The sequence below is a fragment of the Lepidochelys olivacea genome (genome assembly GCF_965140295.1).
Source record: "Lepidochelys olivacea isolate rLepOli2 genome assembly, chromosome: 2".
Lineage (NCBI taxonomy): Eukaryota > Metazoa > Chordata > Testudines > Cheloniidae > Lepidochelys > Lepidochelys olivacea.
Window position 1 is genome coordinate 212,576,244 of NC_140412.1, and position 25,868 is coordinate 212,602,111.

Sequence of the window (25,868 nt, forward strand, 5' to 3'; positions counted from 1 at the left end):
CCATTCCTGTTCTGTCCCCGGCCAAGACGACTACAGACAGACACAGACCCTTTTGTTTCTCTCCCTCCTCCCAGCTTTTGAAAGTATCTTGTCTCCTCATTGGTCATTTTGGTCAGGTGCCAGCGAGGTTACCTTTAGCTTCTTAACTCTTTACAGGTGAGAGGAGCTTTCCCCTGGCCAGGAGGGATTTCAAAGGGGTTTACCCTTCCCTTTATATTTATGACAAGCCCACTTGGAGATGTCTTCCCTCCAAAATATCCCCCCAAGCCGACACCCCCTTTCCTGGGGAAGGCTTGAAAAAAATCCTCCCCAATCTGCATAGGTGAACACAGACCCAAACCCTTGGATCTTAAGAACAATGAAAAAGCAATCAGGTTCTTAAAAGAAAATTTTAATTAAAGAAAAAGTAAAAGAAAAACCTCTGTAAAATCAGGAAGGGAAATACATTACAGAGTAGTCAGATTCAAAACATAGAGAATCCCTCTAGGCAAAACCTTAAGTTACAAAAAGACACACAACCAGGAATATACATTCCATTCAGCACAACTTATTTTATCAGCAATTTAAACAAAACAGAATCTAATGCATACTAACTAGATTGCTTATTAGCCCTTTACAGGAATTCTAACCTGCATTCCTGCTCTGGTCCTGGCAAAAACATCACACACACAGACAGAACCTTTGTTCCCCCACCTCCACCCTCCAGCTTTGAAAGTAACTTGTCTCCTCATTGGTCATTTTGGTCAGGTGCCAGCGAGGTTATCCTAGCTTCTTAACCCTTTCCAGGTGAAAGGGTTTTGCCTCTGGCCAGGAGGGATTTTTATAGCACTGTATGCAGAAAGGTGGTTATCCTTCCCTTTATATTTATGACAGGTGTCAATGACTATACAAGGTTCAAGGCCAACGGAATTATCCCAGTCTCAAACTCATGCAAGCGAGAAGGGAATCAGGCCCTTCATGTACATTGGCTAAACCACTAAAAGTTTCAGAAAAGCAGCTGTGTTAGTCTGTATCCACAAAAAAAAAAAAGCTTATGCTCAAATATATTTGTTAGTCTCTAAGGTGCCACAAGTACTCCTTTTCTTTTTACCACTAAAAGATATATGTCAAAGAATGTGATAATACTTTTTTATTTAATATTCATTATTTCTGTCAGCTACCATTTTGCAGTAATATTGCATCTTTCATCCCAGGGTTTCAAAGAGTTACATGATCTCCCAAGGTCTCACAGCACTGTATTGGCAGAGCTGGGAGTAGAATTTCTACTCATCCTCCTGCTTTTATGTGCTAGTATCAGGGGACTGGAAGGAGTTATTTGATGAGATCACCTGGTGCACTGTAGAGTCTTTTAAATGCTAACTAGGTAGATCAGAGGAGCTCAGCAGAACGGTTACTGAGTTCCTCAGCTCCAGAGGAGGAAGGAGCAGCATTGGTTTCTGCAGAAGATGCCACCAGAGTGAATCAGAATGGTGGAGATAGATCAAGCAGGCTGATCCCTATTGTTGCTAGCAGAGTAGGCACTCCTAACAAGATGACAACACTACAAGAATAGGAGAACATAGGGCTTGCTGTAGGAGGGCACTATTTGTGGACAGAAGCTCCCAGAGCTTGGTTGGCACTTTCCATGGTTGAATAATTCAGACAAGTTTTAGATAAGGTGTGTGTGGGGGGGAGGGAGTTGTTTCCACACAGAATCATAGAATATCAGGGTTGGAAAGGACCTCAGGAGGTCATCTAGTCCAACCCCCTGCTCAAAGCAGGACTGATCCCCAATTTTTGCCCCAGATCCCTAAATGGCCCCCTCAAGGATTGAACTCACAACCCTGGGTTTAGCAGGCCAATGCTCAAACCACTGAGCTATCCCTCCCCCCATAATCTAAACTATTGTATGGCTATCTGGTGGTCTAATTTTAGTTATTGGGTTTAGTGTGCAGGTGCTCGGTAGTGTTTGTGACCTGTGATATACAGGAGGCCAGATCAGATGACCTGGTGATCCCTTCTGGCCTTAAACTCTATGACTCAATGAACAGAACTTAACCCCCCATGTTTAAGATGTCATCATCGCTAGTTTGTGTCTAATATAGTTCCACTTCTCCCTACAAGCAATATTAGGCTCTCTCAACATATGGAGGTCACAAAATCTCTCACTAGCACAAGGATCTTTATATGCCTTTTTGAAACACAAGGTGTGAAACTGCCTGTTAAAGACTGTCAAGAATAGCAGTGAAAAGATGCATCACTGAAAAATTAAATTACTTTGGAAAAGTTGGATTCAAGAAAACTTCAGAACTCCAAGGAATGGAGAAGGCATGTAACTAGCCTACAGCTGTGAACTCTGTCTCCATATTAACAACCACAGTCACACTCACTGGAGGAAGACTCGGGGACATGGTCCCCCACCAGTTTTCAGCCTAGAGGGGATACCAAAGTCTTCTCTCCAATCGTCCCAGCTTCCAGCTGCTTGATGGGGATGGAACAGAGAGTGGTGTCTGCTGCTGCCAAGTGCAACAGCCTCAACAAACCTTCCACCTGCCTCCTTCCAAAGGGCTGACTGGTTCTGCCAAGAAGGCTGATCTGACCCCTGCTGGGCAAAAAGGAGTCTGCAGCTGAGGCTCCTGCAGGAAGCCAGCCCACTTAACTACCTGCCTGGGTTTCTTTCCAGACAGCTCCCATGGTCTGAATGTAACCAAGATCTGCCCCCCAGGAGCAGTGGGAGTTTCTCTCTTCCTTTGCAGAAATGTGTGCTTCGTGTCTCAGTAAAGTGTACAACATATCCTGGCAAAGACAATGGTATTGAGAGCTGGTCAGAAAAAAAAATCAAACCAGTTTTCTGTCAGAAAAAGCTGTTTTGATTAAAATGATTTTTTTTTCAAAATAGTATTGATTTTGATGAAATTTTGTTTAGAAAAAAATTGAAAAAAAAAAACGTATTTCCACAATGTCCCTTTTCAATGTTTTCAAAATGAGAATTTTTGACTTTTCATTTTGAAATGACTGTTTTGTTTCAAATCTCTTTTTTGAAATAAATAATGTTTCAAAACTGAAAAAGGGTTAAAAATCAAAACAAAACATTTTGAATTTGTCAAACAAACATTGTGACTGACCCCAAATGCTTTTTTTTTGGGGGGGGAGGGAAGGGTCGGTAGGAGGATTTCATTTAATGAACAATTTCAAATTTTGGCTTTTTGTCCTGATGTGGGGCAGAGACATGCTTGAAAACTTGAAAGTTTTGGCAAGACAGAAAATCCATTTTGCGATCAGCTCTAATTGTATACCCTCAGCCCCAACAAGCTGAAGTGTAACCATTCCTGTTTTTCCCTTTGTTGAGATTCTCTGGCCCAGTTGAGCTACACTCAGTCCAGGGCTGGAAGTCAGGGGTTGGGGGAAGGGATCCTTCAGACACCTTTGCAGCCCTCCAATCCCAGGAAAACTGGGGCTTTATCTGATCCCCAGTATAAATTACACAGCCCAAAGAGAACACATTATGAAAATCCCAGTGATTTATGCAGCAAGTACAATTCATATCAGATGGTAAAACTGACTGTCAGAGAATCTAGTGTAATAAAGACTGCTTTTTCTACTTATAAATATCTTTAAACTATGAGCAGAGCCATATATAATCTCATATAACAGATGTAGTCATATTTTAACTAGACTGGAACACTTTAGATGATGTATTTCTTCTACTGGCAGTACTGCAGGAATTTCAGTTTTTCAAAATTATCACTGACATTTTCCACTAAATGCCATAAGCTTCCTAATGGGACCAAAATAATGAGCTGAGTTTCATAAAAACCAGACTCGGAATTGGCTATCTTTAATCAGAGCAATGAGTCAGGATTAAGAGAGAGAATCGGAACAGTCAGGTGTATCTCAAAAACACCTCTCCAGAAAAGGACCCAAAGTTCTCTGACCTAGTTTAGCTCACTTCTTTCTGAAACTGAACTTTATAATTATACAGGAACCACCTGGGGAAGTTTGAGGATTCCTTACCTTGGGCCAGATTCTAATCCTGGCTCCAGCAATGCAAAGCAGGCAGAAAACCAGCATAATGGCTACCTGTCAATTCCCTTTGTGCAAGGAAAATCCTTGGTAGCATATAGTTGGTACCATAGACGCTGACTCTGTAGTGGGTGCTCCGCAGGCTGGAGCACCCACCAAAAAAACCTAGTGGGTGCTCAACACCCACCAGCCACCCACCGATCAGCTGTTTGGCAGCGGGCACGAGGTGCTGGGGGGAACGGGGGTGGGAAGAGGCCGAGTGAAGGTGGGTTGCCCTCGGGCAAGGGGCAGAGCGGGGGCGGGAAGAGGTGGGGCAAGGATGGGACCTTGGGGCAGGGGTCTTGGGATGGAGGCAGGGTGGAGCACCCATCCAGACAGAAGAAAGTCTGCGCCTGCGGCTGGCCCAGTAGCTAGGTCAATGCTTGGAGCTGGGCATGTGATTCCCAGCTTGCATAGACATACTCGTGCTAGCTGTTATCCATCTAGCGTGCTAAGAATAGTACTGTAAGCAGGATAGCACCGGTAGTGGTGAGCAGCAGCAGGTGGGCTTGTAATCAGCACACATAGCCCAGGCCGCGGTTAGCCACTACCCATGCTCCCCTGGCTACACTACTGTTTTTAGCATGTTAGCTTGATGAGAGCTAATGCAAGCATGTCTATGTGAGCTGGGAATCACCCCCCAGCTCCAGCTGTAGACAGAACCATTTGACTCCCCCCTGGTGTAAAAAGGCCCTAGAGGGCCTGGGTGAAAGAACAGGTTGGGGAACCCGATCTCTGGCCCTATAGCCCACAAACATTTCTACCCCAGACCCTCACCCACCACTGCATAAGCAGACTGACCACTCCCTGGCGCACACACATACTCAGTGTTCTGCTGCTGTCCTTGGCTAGTGCAGCTCTTCTCAATCGTGGTGGCCCAGTCACTCCACTTGCTCCCATCTTGCACTCACGCAGCATGGGCCAAATTCGACTGATGAGTGGCATTGTGACCTGGCACAGAGGGTTACAGTGCCATTCAGGTTTGGCCCGACACCCCCTCTGTCTGATGGAGGGGCCAAATTTGAGTGAGGCATGTTGTGACCCCGTGAACCAGGTGAAGTGCTGGCTTGCTGCTCCATCTTGTTGGGCCCCCATAACCTTGTGGGCCTCGGCATGACTGCACCTCTTGCACCATTGTAGCTACATTGCTGTGACTCTCCATCCATCCTCCTCCCCCATTCTTGGCTCCTGGTATAAGGTGCATTCCTATGAGAAAAGTATTATGGCTGGGGCACCTTTACATTCCAGTTATTTCCCTTGGCATTGAGAACAGCCAGGCATAATTTAGAGCATTATTTTCGCTGTTCTAGCTTGCACGAAGGACAAGACTGGCTTCCACACCGCCTCAGAATCCAAGGGCCACGTGGTGGTCCACACAAATCTACTTTACTCCTTTCCTTTCCTTCCTTGAGCTATGCTAAGCACGGCTTGGGATTGGGGTCTACAGGTCTCAAACCTCTACTCAGCTTGGGAAATCCCATTCTCTGTCTTGGAAATACCCATCCATTCCTGTGTGTAGAATAATAAATCAACCTATGTTATTTACTCTCTGTCCATCTATGCAGTAATACTTACTATTAAGTCGAGAAGTTGTTCTGCCCTGTATATGTCTGTAATATTTTCCCTTCTCAATAGAACACCTTTAATGATTAGAGCTGGTCAAATCCCATAAAAAATAAAACAAAACTCTGAGATCTATAGAGTTTTTTAACAAATTTCTTTTGACCATGTACACATCTTACTTGTGTTTGGCTAGTTTATTTGCAGAAAGCAGGAGATTTAATAGCAATGACATAGTGAGTTTTTAAACACAAATTGCAGAATATATTTTTAATTCAAATTTCATAATCATGAATACTTGCACTGTAAACCTGATTCCTGGCTCATCCAATCAGGGAGCAAAATCATTGCAAGTGACCTGGGTTCAATCAACACAGCTTGAACGTCCAGTATTGAATACTAGCAACTCGCTGCTACTAACTTGTAGAGACCTAGAATTATTTAATTATTCAAGGAATACTTTTTAATAATACATAAGTTTGGAAAAAACACTCAGTCTATTTATCTGCAGACAATTCATTGTGAATTATTTGCCCAGCTCATCTCTTAATTTCTTTCTCCCTCTCGTACTCTGTAATTACACCCGTGTGGTCATGGTGATGCAGACTGTTAAAAGAGACAATCACACAATGCGCTTTTGCACGGGAATGTTCTTTTTTGGGGGGCTTTCTTGCTTTAATCTAAAATGAAGGTCATTCTAATGGAAACTATTTGTTGGCTTTGTTTATGAGAAACAAACAAAACCAAAAAAAACACACAGAAGAACTATTGCTGTCAGAAATGAAGAGATACTAGAGCATTTGAAAACATTCACAAGAACTGTGAATATGAATAAAGTTTACAGTTCTAGAATTGACATACTTGCCAAAATATTCTGTGATGGCGTCAGTGCCTTTCTGAGTATGGGTGTTCCAGCCAAGAAGTACCCACTTAGCAGAATTTTTTAAATGTCAGACAATCTTCCATAATTTTAGCAGAGATGTTCATTATAATATCTATACGATGCAGTAAAAATCCTTTATCTCATTGCTTTTAATCACAAATAACAAACATCTTTTTGTTTGCACAGTTAAGTGTAAGTGATATTTTGGATTAGGTGATATTTGAGAAGGCAAACTTCATGAATTAATCATGCATTATTTATAAAGGGTAAAAATGGATGCATTTGAATGACACCTTATACATCATTTAGAGCAGAAATGTTTTTGAAATCTAAGTTGAACATAATTAACTCTCTCATTTTGAAAAATAAGTATTGATGGAAAAAATGAAGTATTTACATTACAGTCACCCATAGCCTAGTTTATTCACATACCCAGATGCATATTTAGCAGCAAGCTCATATATCTGATTATTTTTCAAGACCCGAGTAAATTAGACATGTTGAGTCAAATTCATTGGTGGTGTAACTCCATTGATGTCAGTGCCATAATGCAAAGTAAAAATCATTGAAGTTAATGAGTGACTCTGAATCAAGGGATGAATTGATTCGTTTTCATTATTTTAGACAAGTGTCTTTTAAACTCACTTTCCAGACACTAATCATGGACATAAATGTAAGAACCTTTTGTTGATTTCTGGTTTGAAAGGAGCATTCTCTCCAAAAGTGAGATGTATTATAAAGCTAACTTCAGCATTAACCAAATCTTGTCTCAGCAGAGGCTGCCAAGTATACAAGATTGAATGAAAATGTGTGTGACAGTTTTGTGATATGACCAAAAATCCCAGCAGGGATTGAGTGAGAGTAGCAGTGCTGTTTCAAGTGCATTGTGTTGCATTTCAGGATGGATGAACTTGAATTTTGTTGGTACTTTATTCAGTGGCTCACCTATCTTTTCACGGTTTTGCATCGTGTTGTCACTGAATTTTTGTTTTGCTGCCAGGCAATTTCACAATCCAGAATATAAACCATATTTCGTGCATTACCCAGATTTGCAATCCAGTTTAGTGGCACATTGCCAGACTTGCTGAACTGACAGACCTCAATAGTGATTTAAGTTATATTCTAAGTTTTGAACAAGCAATGATTTTTTTCTGCTTCAGAGAGCAAAACATTGTCCTTACTGCAGGCTCAACTCCCTTAGACCAGGAAACCTGGCATTCCTTTTCTGATAATTTCAAAATAAAGTATTACACTGATAAATGCCTAGGGCCATAAATACTTTATGGGCCCTCTTAAGAAATAGTGGAGAAGATCTTGTATCTAGCCATGTTGAAATGAAAGCATGCATTTCCTCCATCACCGGAGACATAATGTCAAATCTTGGTGCCGATTCAGATTGTTTTGTGTTACTCCATCTTAACCAGATACACAGTGATCCCCAAGAATCATAGTCTGGCCTGAGGAGTGAAGGCATGTTTTGATGTACAGTGACTTTGTATTTTAGTGTATATATCCAAGCTGCACTGGAGTTTTTTGGATGATCAACTTTACAAATAAATTCACACATTAATGGGAGTAGTTCATACATTTAGTAACTCAGTCTAGTAGACACTCACGTCATGAGATTACTTCATTTGTTTCATTTGATAAAACAAAGCTGTCTAAAACAGGTCAAAGGATATCCAGTATGCCAGAAAAGCAAAAGGGAAATGTATATGGGATGAAATTTACCCTGTGCAAATAGCCAGTACAATGCCTATGCACCACTTAACAGGACTCATGGCTAAGCACATGGGTCGAAAGAGGTAACAAAAATGTTATCTACGTAATACATCATGGCTGAGGTTCTGTGCTGTGCCTCCATGAGGTGCAGCAAAGAAAGGCTCAGTCCAAACTTACAGGGTGGGGCAATGTGCCTCTGAACCACTTTTGTAACCCTCTGATAGAGGCAATTGTGTCCGATTGCTGAAGCAGGGCACCCTGTGATTAGCCAAATTCGGGGTGTTGCAGGGCATTCCAGTTAGGAGGAGAAATTGTTAATGGAGTGAGGTATTTTCTTGGGCACAATCTTGTTTGGTTACAAAGACTATGCATAAAGTCCTGTTTCACTTTAAGGTCAGAAGGGACCATTATGATCATCTAGTCTGACCTCCTGCACAACGCAGGGCCACAGAATCTCACCCACCCGCTCCTGTAACAAACCCCTGACCTATGTCTGAGCCATTGAAGTCCTCAACTCGTGGTTTAAAGACTTCAAGGTGCAGAGAATCTTCCAGCAAGTGACCTGTGCCCCACGCTGCAGAGGAAGGTGAAAAATCTGCCAATCTGCCCTGGAGGAAAATTCCTTCCCGACCCCAAATATGGCGATCAGCTAAATCCTGAGCAAGTGGGCAAGACTCACCAGCCAGACACCCAGGAAAGAATTCTCTGTAGTAACTCAGATCCCTGAACACAGTAGGAATCAAACAGTGGGAGAAAAGTCCTTTCCTATCATTCTTATTAATCTCAGAGGGTTTGGAAGCATTCACTTTGTTGCTGAGATAGTGTTGTCAACTCTCACGATTATGTCATGAGTCTTGAAATATTTGGTTTTGTTTTTTGGTAACATCCCAGCTCCAGGAGGCATGTGATTAGGTGAGAATCTCAGATTTCATTTTTTAAATGAGTAAATTTCTAACCCACATAATTGCAGAGAAGAGCTTGAAAACATGAGTCAAGAGCATGCTAATGGTTCAGAAATCAGAAGGTAAATATAAAGCAATCCAATTTTTCAACCAATCTCATGATTTTCTGAGGCCTAACTCATGGCTTTTGAACCTTGGGGTTGGCAATACCTAATCCAGGTACTATGTAAACCTAACAGGGTTGTGCTACAGAGCGAATGCTTCCAAACCCTCTGAGATTAATAAAAATGATAATGGATATTTTTTATTAATTAAATTATATAATATACAATGAAATTTATCATAAGGTTTTGGTAGTTACTTTGTGGAACATCATAGAAACAAAACAGAAATATGCTTTCCCAAATAGCCTGCACTTATGTTCTATCATGAAAATCGTTTAAGAAACTGCACAGTTGCATGTTCAAAAAATTCAGACAAGATTTTATAAACTTTCTTTGAAATCAGTAAAGAAGCATAGACAATATTTGCATGGAGAATATAGAAAGACATCTCTGTGAGGAAGAAAATATTATTCACCACCACAAAAAAAATGTAAAAATACATTGCATGATGCAACAATGTTGTCTGATGAATCAGAAGATAAGCAAGAAAGTAGAGGTTTACGTGTAATAAAACACCCACTCTGTCAGCTATACAGAAATATGGGTTAGACCTAAATACTAAATTACTAGAGCATATCAGTTTAGGAAGCAGAAGAGAAAATGTAAGCAAAAAGATTAAGAGTGTTAGTAAACTAATCTCGGTGAAAATGTAAGTGTTTTCATTAATGAGATTAGAGACTGCAAAGAGAATGATTACTAAACCATTAATGATACATGTAGGCCAAAAATAAGAGCCTATTTTTAGGCTCCAAATATGTCTTTATTCTCTTAAATCTATGTTTAGGTGCCTAAGGGTGGGATTTCTGAAAGCAGCTCAGTGACATAGGAAAACAATTCCCATTGAGATTAATGGTTTTTCCCTTAAGTATATCATAATGAATTTCATATAGAACTTTAAAATTCTTTAACTGACATTTGTCAAACGAATGATATTAATATTTACTTATCTGATATTGAAATGACATTAAACCACAGTGTAGCTTAACAAATATATATCAGAGATGAGAAGTTAAATTGCAATTTTAGTGAAAAGAAATACAGAAAAACTTCTTGATGACATGATGTGAATAAAACCATTGAGTACTCCCTTTTCCCTTTTCTTAAATAGCTCTATCAAAAAAAGAGCATTTGCTGAAATATCAATGTTTGGAAATACAAGTACTCCTTTTCAGTTATTGGAAGAAATTCAATATTTGTTCATGGAGACTTTGTAGAAAGATAGTTGCCTTTCTGACTGAAGTATATTTAATTAGTCATGCGAATTTTGAATATTCCTATAGCTAATATAACACATCCTCTCGTCTAACAAAGAGGCACCACTCTCCTAATTAATAGGATGACATCTTTATTGCCAGTGTATTTCCTGTATTTTGCCAGTGTTGCCATTCATTTTCACTATTTCTATCAAGTAAAGGGTTTGACAGTGGAAAGAACACATTATAAATCACCTCAACGATAGTGGGTCTTGACCTTGCACGAGCAATACTAATACAAGTTGCATGAGGAAAGCCTGGCTTTCAGCCCTAAAGGGTTAAGCGTAGTTTAGCCCTCGGCAGCACCCTCTAATTGTGCTTAGTATCCCTGCACTGTATTGAGTGACAGTATTGGAGAAGTTTGAAATGGACTAGTCATTTTGCCCCAGAGGTTGTGCAGGTTTATGTAATGACTTATCATGTTAATTCAGCTGCCACTCATCCAAACAAACCTTCAACTGTTTTGTAATCACGTTCTTTTAGTGAAAATGTAATTCCCCTGGTACTCTGTACGTGTCTAGAGACACTAGTCCTATTTCAGTATGAAAAATCCCTTTAGTTTATAGGCATCCAACCACTTATGGCTCTCCAGACAAACCCTTCTGAGCCTGAAGGAAAATAATTAGTCCAAGATGATACAGGTTGAGCTTTATTTCTTGGTTGCTATGCTTGACCACACTAGATTCCTACAAGGCTCCTGGAAAGTTGGCAATATGGCTCTGGTCTGGGCAGAGTTTGGACACCCATGCTGCAATCACACCATGAAGGGCTCTCCTTCTGACCCACTGTGTCATCCAGTCAGCACAGTCTCTTTTCAGTGAGGTCCATGACACTTATTTTCAAGAACCATTTTGAATTAATTTGTGGGACAGCTCTAGAGACTTTATCTTTTTTATTCACAGTAGACGTAAAGCATGTGATAAGACAGGAAGCTTTCCTCCTGCTCCCTCACCCAGGTGCCTCAACCTTGGCCTAGAGGGCCCAACTCTAGGGGAAAGAAGAGAGCTCAATCTTCCATAGTCTTTAGGCTCTCCAACAAGAATGTCAAAAATGGGGCTCAGTTGTCTGCTAGGGACTGGACTGAGAACCCACCAAATCATTTTAAATAGGCTACTGAAGTACTGGGACTCAATTGGTTGGCCCAGTGGCCTGGAGGCAATCCACTGAGAGGTACATGGAGTTCCAAGTTAATATTCTGATCTTAGTCCTTTGCCTTCTAGACTGGCAGAACATTGCACAAGTGATGACTTCAGCAACAAAGGGTGAGAAGATGGCTTGTATCACTAGAATAGCATTCCATTGGCCAGTTAAGTTGGAAGAAGAGGATCAGACCATCCTCAAATGGAGGGTGCCTCTGCTTCCCCTTCACAAAAAGCCACATTCAAAGTAGCTATTCCATCTAATTATTTTTTTCCAACACTATCTTTCTTATAAAGTAAATGATACATTTATGCTGTGCAGTATATTCTGTGGTAGCGAGGGATGGTTGGGAAAGGTGATGTCTCCATCATTGGCTTTGTATTACAGTACTGATTTCATAGCACAAAGTTAACACTGAGCCAACCTTTCTATTGGAAACTCATTTTTCAGGGCCTTACAACAGTAATAAAAGTTTCCTCTAAACTGAAATCTGTCCCCAGTATATGAGATGTATAGAGGTCTCTTATGCTGTCTGTATTATCCAGCAGTTTGAATAAGAGCTATTCCATGAGGATGATTTGCTGAGTTAGGTGGTACCTGGAAAAACTTATGCATGGATATGGTCTAACCAGGAAAACAATACAGACTCTCTTATCCATAATACTTCCATTGCTAGTATTGGCCATTTAGTATCTGAGTACCTCACACCTCCCCATGAGGTAAGGAAGTAGTATTATCCCCATTTTACAAGTGGAGACATGAGGCAGAGAGAGTTTAAGTGACTTGTGCACTGTCATCCAGGAAATCTGTGATAGAGAAAAGAATTTAATCTAGCTCAAGTCCCAGGCTTGTAGATTAACCACTGTACCGTTCTTCTTCTCTATACACCACTTCCCCTTATATCATATTGTTGGTATTGGATTAGCATTTCCTGTCCCACTATTCTAGCAATAGTCATCAGACAGACCAGGTACCTGCTTTTGCCATTTTTGATATAAGCTTTTCATTTTTAAAGATAATTTACTGATTCCCGCCCCCCTCAGTTGTTCTATAAATCTTTCTCATCTGTCATTCTAGAGAGGTAGCATGGACTGCATGTGCGAGACATTTTGCAATCTGTGAAATGGGTATAATATGTAGCTAACTCACAAGAAAATTCTGAAGATTTAGACTACAATTCAGCAACGCACTTAAGTAAGTGATTTGCCTTCAATGGAAGCTATGGAACTTAAGTGCATCCTTAAATACTTTGCCAAATTGGGACCTACGTTTAAATTTGAACTTTGTATTGATCATGTATAGTGGTGTTATGTAAATATAATTAACCTGACAGGCCTCATCATGATATTTAGAACCATTTTATTTCATATTAAATCAATTCATATCTCTAAAAGTTATCTGAAGGCTGTCAATAGTAGATTCTTATGGAAGCTACGTTTTTGGATCAGAAAAAAACCTATGAAAACTAAAATACATGATATTTCATAAATCCTATTTTGGCTGATAAAAATCATCAGCTGTCAAACTAGTATGTCCCATTAGGCTTTCATTCTTTAAATTTGTGAGTGGATGTCAAAAGGTAGAATCAACATCAAAACTTGTGAAAAAAATCAACATCTTTGTCTACTCCTGTTGGTTTGAGATGGTTGTAATTGCGGGAGAAATGTTTATCAAAGGCATATTGTGCTCAGAAAAATATATGGTTGGTGAACAAACTATGATTATTTTTTAAAACTTTATTTTTATTTTCAAATTTAGAGAGACTATTATTAATACTGGTTGTACTGATACTCATAACAGCAGCAGAAGGCTTAAAACACACTATTCTCTTTTTGACAGGTTTCAGAGTAACAGCCGTGTTAGTCTGTATTCGCAAAAAGAAAAGGAGTACTTGTGGCACCTTAGAGACTAACCAATTTATTTGAGCATGAGCTTCTAAGGTGCCACAAGTACTCCTTTTCTTTATTCTCTTTTTGCTTTCTCTGGTTTAGAAATCTGCACTAATCAGCGATTCACAGAGAAGTTAATTTACAAGAGGCACAGTCAGATAATTTACACCAAAAATTGGGTTTAGAATGTTTTCAATGGACAAAATAATTCATTTGCAGGAAAAACCCACATAAGAGACAGAAACTCAGCAGATTTCAGCTTGTGGAATTTCCTGTCTATTGTTCTATTAGATGCATGTGAGTTTTCCCCCAGTGGAGCAGAGTTGGGGTGAGGCTCAAACATGCAGAGGTTCTGATATTCAGAGGGAAATCCTGCAGCTTCTTGGAATTCTTGTGCAGGGTGGTGCAGTTGTCTCTATGCTTAATTCTTCTGCTGTGCTTCCTAGGTCCTGCCCCAGCAGCTGCAGGAATTTTCTGGAGTCATGCTTCCATGCCTCACCCAAGTAGCTGTCCTGGCCCTTGAGGAGTAGGTGGTTTACAGTGTAGTGGCAGAACTTATGGGATATACTAGTGAGCAGAGTTGGTTGGGGATTAGAATTTGGTCCATGGAAAATTTTTAAATTAGTTTCTGTTCTGAATTAGAACAGAAAGCTGAAATATTGAAAAGTTTCAGTACAAAAATTACCAAAGCATTTCTCATTGGAAATGTCAACATTTTTTGTTTGGCATTTTTGATCAGGACAAAACCATTTCAACATGTTGAAAGGAAAAATGTTGAAATGTTGACTTGCCCTGAGATTTTTTCATTTTGATTCTCCCAGTTAGAAAATTGACAAAATTAATCAAAAAGAACACTTTTCTGGGGAAAATTTATTTAAATGAAAAAAAAAAACTCATAACATTTTCTGATGAGAAAATCTTCTGTGTAAAATATTGTGCAGGTCTATAAGTGAGTTTGTCAGTGAGTACAATGCCACAGAGATTGACCATCACTTTGGTTCTATCCTCTCCCATCCTGGTACACCCGTGCTCGAGACCTCAAAGTCTTGACCCCATGGTGCGGGGGCTGAGAAGAAAGAAGCATGCTGTGGCTCCCTGCCATTCCTCCCCCGCCCCCATACAGATTTCTTTTCCCTCTATTCACATTGGCAAAGGAGCCGGAAAACTGACACATCTCCTCAATCCAACTTCTACACATCACCATTTCATGTAGCTCCTGTGGTAGGAGGTGTGACGAGGTATGCCGTGACATGTCCTGAGTACTAATTGGCTATGACTATTCTTGGCTTCAGAAGCCATACACAGGCAGCATAGTTTGAACAATCCCAAGTCTGCTCTAAACTCTTCAGCAGCTAGCATGGAAATAGCCCCAGAATCGGGGATCTGCAACCGGCTTTGTGTGCCAGGCTCCCTTAGTTCCACCCAGGGGACACTGGAAACAGCTAATACCCTGGCCAATGGTTTTTATAATATGATCGCTTCCTTTAACAATGGAAAGAGTGAGTTTTCCTAGCTTTACCCCTGCAGCTGCATAATCCTTATCCAGTTACTCAGATTTAATAGAACTAAAAGAAACCCATCCCAACTGCAGAAAGATTGTCCGGTAATAACTGAAAACTCAAGTTCCCTCATGCACTGCTGATGGTAGGTATAGAGAAGGGTGGTAGTAATGGTCTAACAGGGGCCCAGGACTTCTGACTTGTAATAGTGACTTTGATACTGATTTCTTCAGTGGCCCTGGGACCCTTAATCTCTTTGTTTCAGTTTCCCTGACCTCTGGGGATAGTATTCAACTACTTTTTAGGAAAACCAAGAATTAATGTTAATGCAGCATGTACAGGTAAGTGCTCAGTATTATATTAATGAGTGTATTTCAGTCCTTTACCATGGTGGGATAAGGCCAGAGTGCTCAGGTTTGAGTGTTGGCACCAGCAGCAGCGTCTCTCCAGTAGACATGAATCTATCTGGTGAATAGTAGTACCACCCACAGCATACAATGGGCTATTCACTGGAACCTGAAACTTAGAAAGGACATGTGCTAAAGCTTAGATTTTAAATCCAGCTGATTCAAGGATCTGGCTTGGAATGAGCATCCACCTGCCTCTGACATAGCACCACATTTACTTTTCCAAAGTCATCACATCAACTTTCATTACATAATTAGAGTGGTTTGGAAAATGTTTTTGGCTCTTCTCACTGCTTGTGGTTAAAAAGTTTAAACTGTGACCATAACAAATTTTATGAAAGCAAACATACTTTCCCAACTAATCCAAACAGGGAGTAATAAATTTTTAAAAATAAATACATAAACATTGTTTTTGTAAATGTCACTTTCAATCAATGTTGTAATTTGAAAGAGTTTGCTCTTCTAGTAAATTGCTTCATACCACAATCTCTCTGCTGTTTTATCTCAGGTTTCAGAGTAACAGCCGTGTTAGTCTGTATTCGCAAAAAGAAAAGGAGTACTTGTGGCACCTTAGAGACTAACCAATTTATTTGAGCATAAATAAATTGGTTAGTCTCTAAGGTGCCACAAGTACTCCTTTTCTTTTTGTTTTATCTCAGTGCAGCAAGCCACAGCAGATAAAAGTGGACTAGGGCCCAGATTGTCAAAGATATTTAGGCACCTAACCCATAAAAATCAATGGGAGCTAGGCACCTAAATACTTTTGAGGATCTGTGCCCAGTTCCTTCGCGATACATGTGATCATTAAGCAAGGTTTATGTATTTTTAAGGTAGTTTCATTATCTACCTCAGTTTTCACATCAATATCTTTTTTTAGTTCCATTGTTACACATTCTCCTCCATCTTGCTAGGAATAAATCATCCAGGTTTTCCAATGATCATTTTACACTGAGTAACTCCTTTACCGGTCATAGCACATGGGACAAATTCTTGTTGGGACTGGAGTGGAGATGCAAGGAAAGAGGGTGCCAGGAAACTTAGGGTGATTTTGGATTCTCACAGTTGCTCAGCAATCATATAGCAGCATCCACAAGTTACACATTCTACCACTGTGGTTGGCTGCTAGTCTCCATCCCATCCTGCTGGATGATGATCTGGCCTCAGTTATGCACACTTTTGTCACCTCCCCACTGAACAACAAGCAATGTGATATACCTAGGTGTGAAACCTTCAACATACAGTTTACTCCTATTAGTATTGAATGCTGCAATGCATCTCCTCAGCACCACTGGCTATGGCGAGGACATCAAACCTGTCCTCTGCTACTGGCTACCCACAAAATATTGAGTCAAGTTCAAGGTCTTGGTCTTTATCTTCAAAGAATTCAGTGGTCTGGGCTCAGGATATCTAAAAGAATGTGTAAAAGAGGGGGTTGCAAGCTTTGCTCCTCTGGCACATTGGAATTTTCTACAATAAGGGTGAAGCTTGTCTGTGCAGAAGACATAGTTTTCTTGGGGGCCGGCCCAAAGCTGTGGAGTAAACTTCTCCCAGAAAATAAGGACCATCAAAACCTCCCCTCCTTCCACACCAAGTGCAAAGTTCACTTCTTGGCCCAGATCAGCCAGAATTCTTTCTGGGGACTCTAGCTGCAGCATGATCCCTCCGCACTATCTCCACCACAACTGAGGGCATCAGTGTCACAATATAGGTCTATGGATCTGGTCCTCTTGTTTCTACAGATGCTGCACTCCAGTCCCTCTAATGTCAGAGTTTATATCTACTCTGTGTTTTCCCATTTTCACACAGATTGTATGCTGACATCGGATGCCAACACCTCAAAAGTACCATATAGAGTGATATACTATTTTCATGGGTCCTTGTGAATGTGAACAAGAACTAAGAAAGATCTTCCTGTGACAGGGTCTATCAGGCCTTCTCTGTTCCCCTGATGAAGGCATTGGTTCCTTAACATAGTGAACACCAATGAAAATGAGGTAGGATAGGGAAAGAACAAGTTAAAAATTACTTTGAGAAGTTAGATGTCTTCTAGTCACCAGGGCCTGATGAAATAACCCTAGAATACTCAAAGAGCTGACTGAAGAGATATCTGAGTCATTAGTGATTACCTTTGAAAAGTCATGGAAGACGGGAGAGATTCCAGAGGACTGGAAAAAGGGAAATATAGTGCCAATCTATAAAAAGGGGAATAAGGACAACCCAGGGAATTACAGACCAGTCATCTTAACTTCAGTACCCAGAAAGATAATGGAGCAAATAATTAAGCAATCAGTTTGCAAACTCCTAGAAGACAAGAAGGTGATCAGTAACAGTCAGCATGGATTTGTCAAGAACAAATCATGTCACACAAACCTAATACCTTTCTTTGACAGGGTAATAAGCCTTGTGGGGAGGGGGGGAAGTGGTAGATGTGGTATATTTTGACTTTAGTAAAGCTTTTGATACTGTCTTACATGACCTTCTCATAAACAAACTAGGGAAATACAACCTAGATGGAACTACTGTAAGGTGGGTGCATAACTGGTTGCAAAACCATTCCCAGAGAGTAGTTATCAGTGGTTCACAGTCAAGCTGGAAGGGCAGATCAAGTGGGGCCCTGCAGGGATCAGTTCTGGGTCTGGTTCTGTTCAATATCTTCATCAATGATTTAGAGAGTACACTCATAGAGAGGTTTCAGAGTAGCAGCCGAGTTAGTCTGTATTCGCAAAAAGAAAAGGAGTACTTCTGGCACCTTAGAGACTGACAAATTTATTTGAGCATAAGCTTTCGGATGCAAGCTGTAGCTCACGAAATCTTATGCTCAAATAAATTTGTCAGTCTCTAAGGTGCCACAAGTACTCCTTTTCTTTTCACTCATAGAGAGTACACTTATAAAGTTTGCGGGAGGAGTTGCAAGTGCTTTGAAGGACAGGATTAAATTCAAAATGATCTGGACAAACTGGAGAAATGGTCTGAAGTAAACAGGATGAAATTCAATAAGGACAAATGCAAAGTACTCCACGTTAGGAAGGAACAATCAGTTGCACACATACAAAATGGAAAACGACTGCCTAGCAAAGAATACTGCAGAAAGGGATCTGGGAAGGCATAGTGGTTCACAAGCTAAATATGAGTGAACAGTGTAACACTATTGCAAAAAAAGCAAATATCATTCTGGGATGTATTAGCAGGAGTATTGTAAGCAAGACACAAGAAGAACTCTTCTGCTCTACTCTGTGATGATTAGACCACAACTGGAGCACTGTGTTCAGTTCTGGTTGCCACATTTCAGGAAAGATGTGGACAAATTGGAGAAAGTCCAGAGAAGAGCAACAACAATGACTGAAGGTCTAGAAAACATGACCTATGAGGGAAGATTGAAAAAGGTGGGCTTGTTTAATCTGGAGAAGAGAAGAATGAGGGGACACACACATGATAATAGTTTTCAAGTACATAAAAGGTTGCTACAAGGAGAGGGGAGAAAAATTGTTCTTGTTAACCTCTAAGGATGGGACAAGAAGTCATGAGCTTAAATAGCAGCAAGGGATGTTTAGGTGGGACATTAGGAAAAATTTCCTGTCAGGGTGGCTAAGCACTGAAATAAATTGCCTAGGGAAGTTGTAGAATCTCCGTCTTTGGAGATTTTTAAGAGCAGGTTAGACAAACACCTGTCAGGGATGGGCTAGACCAGTGGTTCTCAAAGCCGGTCTGCCACTTGTTCAGGGAAAGCCCCTGGTGCGCCGGACTGGTTTGTTTACCTGCTGCGTCCGCAGGTTCGGCTGATCGCGGCTCCCACTGGCCGCGGTTCACTGCTCCAGGCCAATGGGGGCTGTGCGAAGCAGCGCGGGCCAAAGGACATACTGGCTGCCACTTTGCGCAGCCCTCATTGGCCTGGAGCGGCGAACCGCAGCCAGTGGGAGCCACAATCGGCCGAACCTGCGGACGCAGCAGGTAAACAAACCAGTCCGGCGCACCAGGGGCTTTCCCTGAACAAGCGGCGGACCGGCTTTGAGAACCACTGGTCTAGACAATCCTTAGTCCTCTCTTGAGGTCCCTTCCAGTGATATGATTCTATGACACCCCCTGCTCAGGCCTGACTCCCAACAAGACTTAGTCCTCCAGAGGCCTAGAAGGGCCAAGAGCAACCAGTGACCAGTTAGGAGCCAACAGGCCAGTTAAGAAGACTTGCCAGCTTCTTCTCAGGGTAGGGTTTCCAGGTGTCTGTTTTTTGATGGGAACATCCAGTTGAAAAGGAACCTGGTGGCTCCGGTCAGAACCACCAACCAGGCCATTAAAAGTCTGGTTAGCGGTGCTACAGGGCTAAGGCAGGTTAGTCCCTAAGTGTCCTGGCTCCGCGCTGCACCCCGGAAGTGGCCAGCAGGTCTGGCTCAGAGGTGGGGGAGGTGAGGCACAGGACTCTGTGCACTGGCCCAGCCCTGAGCACCTGCTCTGCATTCCCATTGGCTAGGAACCGCGGCCAATGGGAGCTGGGGGACAGGTGCCTGGGGGTGAGAGCCGGACAGAGCCTCCTGCCCCCCCTCCCCCGCACCTCTGAGCCAGACCTGCTGGCCGCTTCCAGGGCACAGCGCGGAGCCAGGACAGGCAGGGAGCCTGCCTTAGCCGTGCTACGCCACTGACTGAGGATTGGGCCAAAAGAAATCTGATGAGGTTCAATAAGGATAAGTGCAGGGTCCTGCACTTAGGATGGAAGAATACAATGCACCGCTACAGAATAGGGACCGAATGGCTAGGCAGCAGTTCTGCGGAAAAGGACCTAGGGGTGACAGTGGACGAGAAGCTGGATATCAGTCAGCAGTGTGCCCTTGTTGCCAAGAAGGCCAATGGATCGAGGGACGTGATCGTTCCCCTCTATTCGACATTGGTGAGGCCTCATCTGGAGTACTGTGTCCAGTTCTGGGCCCCACACTACAAGAAGGATGTGGATAAATTGGAGAGAGTCCAGCGAAGGGCAACAAAAATGATTAGGGGTCTAGAACACATGACTTATGAGGAGAGGCTGAGGGAGCTGGGATTGTTTAGCCTGCAGAAGAGAAGAATGAGGGGGGATTTGATAGCTGCTTTCAACTACCTGAAAGGGGGTTCCAAAGAGGATGGCTCTAGACTGTTCTCAATGGTAGCAGATGACCGAACGAGGAGTAATGGTCTCAAGTTGCAGTGGGGGAGGTTTAGATTGGATATTAGGAAAAACTTTTTCACTAAGAGGGTGGTGAAACACTGGAATGCGTTACCTAGGGAGGTGGTAGAATCTCCTTCCTTAGAGGTTTTTAAGGTCAGGCTTGACAAAGCCCTGGCTGGGATGATTTAACTGGGAATTGGTCCTGCTTCGAGCAGGGGGTTGCACTAGATGACCTTCAGGGGTCCCTTCCAACCCTGATATTCTATGATTCTATGACCGGGAGCTACCCGAGGTAAGCCCACATCCCAATCCCAAGCCCCAACCCTCTGCCCCAGCCCTGAGCCCTTCCCACCCCAGCCTGGAGCCCACTCCCACACCCCAACCCCCTGATTCAACCCGCAGCCCCCTCCCACATTCCGAATCCTTAGCCCCACCCCCCAGCCTGAAGCCCCCCATGCACCCCAACCCCCTCATCCCCAGCTCCACCCCAGAGCCCACACCCCCAGCTGGAGCCCTCATGCCCTCCCGCACCCCAATTCCCTGTCCCAACCCAGAGCCCCTCCTGAACCCTGAACTCCTTACTTCTGGCCCCAACCTGGAGCCCACACTCCCAGTTAGAGCCTTCACCCTCTCCCCACCCCAACCCCCTGCCCCAGCCCAGTGAAAGTGAGTGAGGTTTGGGAGAGCGAGCCACCAAGGGAGGGAGAATGCAGTGAGTGAGGGGCAGTGCCTCAGGGAAAGGGTGGAGCTAGGGGGTTCAGTTTTGTGTGATTAGAAAGTTGGCAACCCCATCTCAGGGACAGAGTAGCAGGTGCTCAGTGCCAGCCCAGAGCCTCAGGGCCAGATCAGCTGCAGCTAAGCACTTGCCCTTGAGGATTTGTTTATTTTAAGGTGTGGATAGCCAAGTTCTGAGGTTGGTATTTTTATTCAGCTGTGTGGAGTCTGACGCTAAGTTTATGGTATGGACCACCCTGCTCCAAGCAGACAGCCAGAATTTGTGGATGAAGGCAGCACCTGCAGTACCACACTTGACCCTGCAGGGGAGCACTGCAGAGCAGCTGCACCTGTGATAATTCCCTTCAATCCCATCCCCTAAAGCCACACAAAGTCTGCCTGCTACCATTCTGCCCAGACTCGGGACTATTATGTGATCCCATATAACAGAAACACGCCAACAAATTAATAAAACCATTTTCCCCTTCTGTTCCTGGCTCTACTATTCACAGTACTACCTGGAGCAAGTCACATAGGGCTTGGTTTTTAGAGGTGCTGAGAAAATGAAGCACCCATTGACTTCAAGAGGTGCTTAGGGTGCTATGGAAGTACTAATATGAATAAAAAAGGTTTCTAGAATTGGAACTCAGGAGTTTTTCTGGAGTTGGAGGGGAGTTTTTTGCATACATTTTGTATCTGAAGATATGGCTTTGAAGCCATAAAGCCAAAGCTTTGAAGCCATCACTCTGGATCTAAAAACCATAGAGTGATTCAACTTCCCTCATATTTACATTGCATCCTAGTCATCACAGGAATTAGTGGTACACAGTAAGTTATGTCCTCTCCCCCACTCACCTTCAAGTAATAGAAGATGAGCCCATAATCACAGGTCACCTAGCCGCTGAGATTGATATGCTGACAAGTGAGCAAGACTAGAACACCTAACCTCTGACAAATTCATCCAAATAAATTGCATTCTTCTGTTGTATTCTGACAACAATCTGTTCTAGGGATGTGTCAAGGTTCCTCCCCCACTCTGAACTCTAGGGTACAGATGTGGGGACCTGCATGAAAAACCTCCTAAGCTTATCTTTACCAGCTTAGGTCAAAACTTCCCCAAGGTACAAAATATTCCACCCGTTGTCCTTGGACTGGCCGCTACCACCACCAAACTAATACTGGTTACTGGGAAAGAGCTGTTTGGACGCGTCCTTCCCCCCAAAATACTTCCCAAAACCTTGCACCCCACTTCCTGGACAAGGTTTGGTAAAAAGCTTCACCAATTTGCCTAGGTGACTACAGACCCAGACCCTTGGATCTTAAGAACCATGAACAATCCTCCCAACACTTGCATTCCCCCTTTCCTGGGAAATGTTGGATAAAAAGCCTCACCAATTTGCATAGGTGATCACAGACCCAAATCCTTGGATCTGAGAAAAATGAAAAAGCATTCAGTTTTCTTACAAGAAGACTTTTAATAAAAATAGAAGTAAATAGAAATAAAGAAATCCCCCCTGTAAAATCAGGATGGTAGATATCTTGCAGGGTAATTAGATTCAAAAACATAGAGAACCCCTCTAGGCAAAACCTTAAGTTACAAAAAAGATACACAGACAGAAATAGTTATTCTATTCAGCACAATTCTTTTCTCAGCCATTTAAAGAAATCATAATCTAACACATACCTAGCTAGATTACTTACTAAAAGTTCTAAGACTCCATTCCTGGTCTATCCCCGACAAAGAAGACCAGCATATAGACAGACACGCAGACCCCTTGTTTCTCTCCCTCCTCCCAGCTTTTGAAAGTATCTTGTCTCCTCATTGGTCATTTTGGTCAGGTGCCAGCAAGGTTACCTTTAGCTTCTTAACCCTTTACAGGTGAGAGGAGCTTTCCTCTGGCCAGGAGGGATTTCAAAGGGGTTTACCGTTCCCTTTATATTTATGACACGCCCCCCAAATCTCAGCTAGGGTGAAACACTGGCTGGGATTTCTTCCTGGAGCTCTAGGAAAAACAGAGTTAATAAGACACATGCATCTCTAAATATACTACCAAGTACATAAAGACTAACAATATTTTCCACATCTCAAGGACGATTTTAACCAGTTGATTCTGGGAAACTTTCACGGGAGAGTGCATCAGCCACTTTGTTAGAAGCTCCTGAGATGTGTTGGATGTCAAAATCAAAATCTTGGAGAGCTAAACTCCACCGAAGAAGTTTTTTGTTAGTTTCCTTGACGGTGTGAAGCCACTTCAGTGCAGCATGGTCGGTTTGCAGGTGGAAATGCCGTCTCCAAACATATGGGCGTAGCTTTTCCAGAGCGTAGACAATGGCATAACATTCTTTTTCAGTGACTGACCAGTTGCTTTCCCTCTCAGACAGTTTTTTGCTGAGAAACACTACAGGGTGGAATTCTTGATCAGGTCCTTTCTGCATTAAAACTGCTCCCACACCACGCTCGGACGCATCTGTGGTTACTAGGAACGGTTTGTCAAAGTCTGGGGCCCTTAGTACAGGGTCAGACATGAGTGTCGCTTTAAGCTTGTTAAAGGCCTTCGGACACTTTCCGGTCCACTGAACAGCATTTGGCTGTTTCTTTTTGGTTAGGTCTGTCAGTGGGGCAGCGATTTGGCTGTAGTGCGGTACAAATCGTCTGTAATAACCGGCCAAGCCTAAGAAGGATTGAACCTGTTTCTTTGACTTTGGGACAGGCCACTTTTGGATAGCATCCACTTTGGCCTGTAGGGGGCTGATAGTTCCTTGACCCACCTGGTGTCCAAGGTAAGTCCCTCTGTTTAGGCCTATTTGACACTTCTTAGCCTTAACAGTTAGTCCTGCCTCCCTTATGCGCTCAAGGACTTTTTGTAGATGTTCCAGGTGGTCTGCCCAGGAATCCGAAAATATGGCCACATCGTCAAGGTAGGCGACTGCATATTCTCCTAATCCCGCTAGGAGACCATCTACAAGTCTTTGGAAAGTGGCGGGTGCATTTCGCAGCCCGAAAGAGAGTACATTAAATTCATACAGCCCGAGATGTGTGGTGAAGGCTGACCTTTCCTTGGCAGATTCATCTAGCGGTACCTGCCAGTACCCCTTGGTTAAGTCCAAGGTAGAGATGAACTGGGCCCGTCCCAGTTTCTCTAATAGTTCATCTGTGCATGGCATTGGATAGTTGTCTGGGCGAGTTACAGCATTTAGCTTACGGTAGTCCACGCAAAAACGTATTTCCCCATCTGGTTTGGGAACTAGAACCACTGGAGATGCCCATGCACTTTCAGAGGGGCGGATTACACCCTACTGTAACATATCCTGGATCTCCCGTTCTATAGCAGTTTTAGCTTGAGGAGACACCCGGTAAGGTTGGACCCTAATTGGGTGAGCATTACCTGTGTCAATGGAGTGGTATGCCCGTTCAGTCAGTCCTGGGGTGGCTGAGAACGTTGGCGTGTAGCTAGTGCACAGCTCCTGGATCTGCTGTCGCTGCATACGCCCAAGGGTCATGGAGAGGTTCACCTCTTCCACACCACCACCACATTTCCCTTCGTATAGACACCTTCGGGCCACTCAGCGTCGTCTCCTCCGTGGGCTGTAAACTGACAAACCTTTAATTCTCTGGAATAAAAGGGCTTTAGAGAATTAATATGATACACCTTAGGCTTTCGGTTGGAGGTGGGGAATGCTATGAGATAATTAACAGCTCCCAGGCGCTCCTGGACCGTGAATGGCCCTTCCCACGATGCTTCCATTTTATGGGCCTGGAGCGCCTTTAAGACCATGACCTGGTCTCCTACTTTGAAGGAACGCTCTCTGGCATGTTTATCATACCAGGCTTTTTGCTCTTTTTGAGCATCCTGTAAGTTCTCTCTAGCAAGGGCTAAAGAGGTTCGGAGGGTGTTTTGTAGGTTGGTTACAAAGTCCAGAATGTTAGTTCCTGGAGAAGGTGTAAATCCCTCCCATTGCTGCTTCATCAACTGCAATGGCCCCTTAACCTCACGGCCATATACAAGTTCAAATGGGGAAAACCCTAAACTGGGATGTGGTACAGCTCTGTAGGCAAAGAGCAACTGCTGCAACACTAGGTCCCAATCATTGGAGTGCTCATTTACGAATTTACGTATCATGGCCCCCAAAGTTCCATTAAACTTCTCCACCATGCCATTTGTTTGATGGTGGTAAGGAGTGGCAACCAAGTGATTTACCCCATGAGCTTCCCAAGGTTTTTCATAGTTCCTGCCAGGAAATTAGTCCCTGCATCTGAGAGGATGTCGGAGGGCCAACCTACCGTGGCAAAAATGTCTGCTAGTGCCTGGCACACACTTTTAGCCCTGGTGTTGCTTAGAGCTACTGCTTCCGGCCATCGGGTGGCAAAATCCATGAAAGTCAGTATGTACTGCTTTCCTCTGGCTGTCTTTTTCGGAAAAGGACCCAGAATATCCACAGCTACTCGCTGAAATGGAACTTCAAGGATGGGGAGTGGCTGGAGAGGGGCTTTGACCTGGTCTTGGGGTTTTCCCACTCTTTGGCACAGCTCACAAGACTGGACATAGGTAGAAACATCCT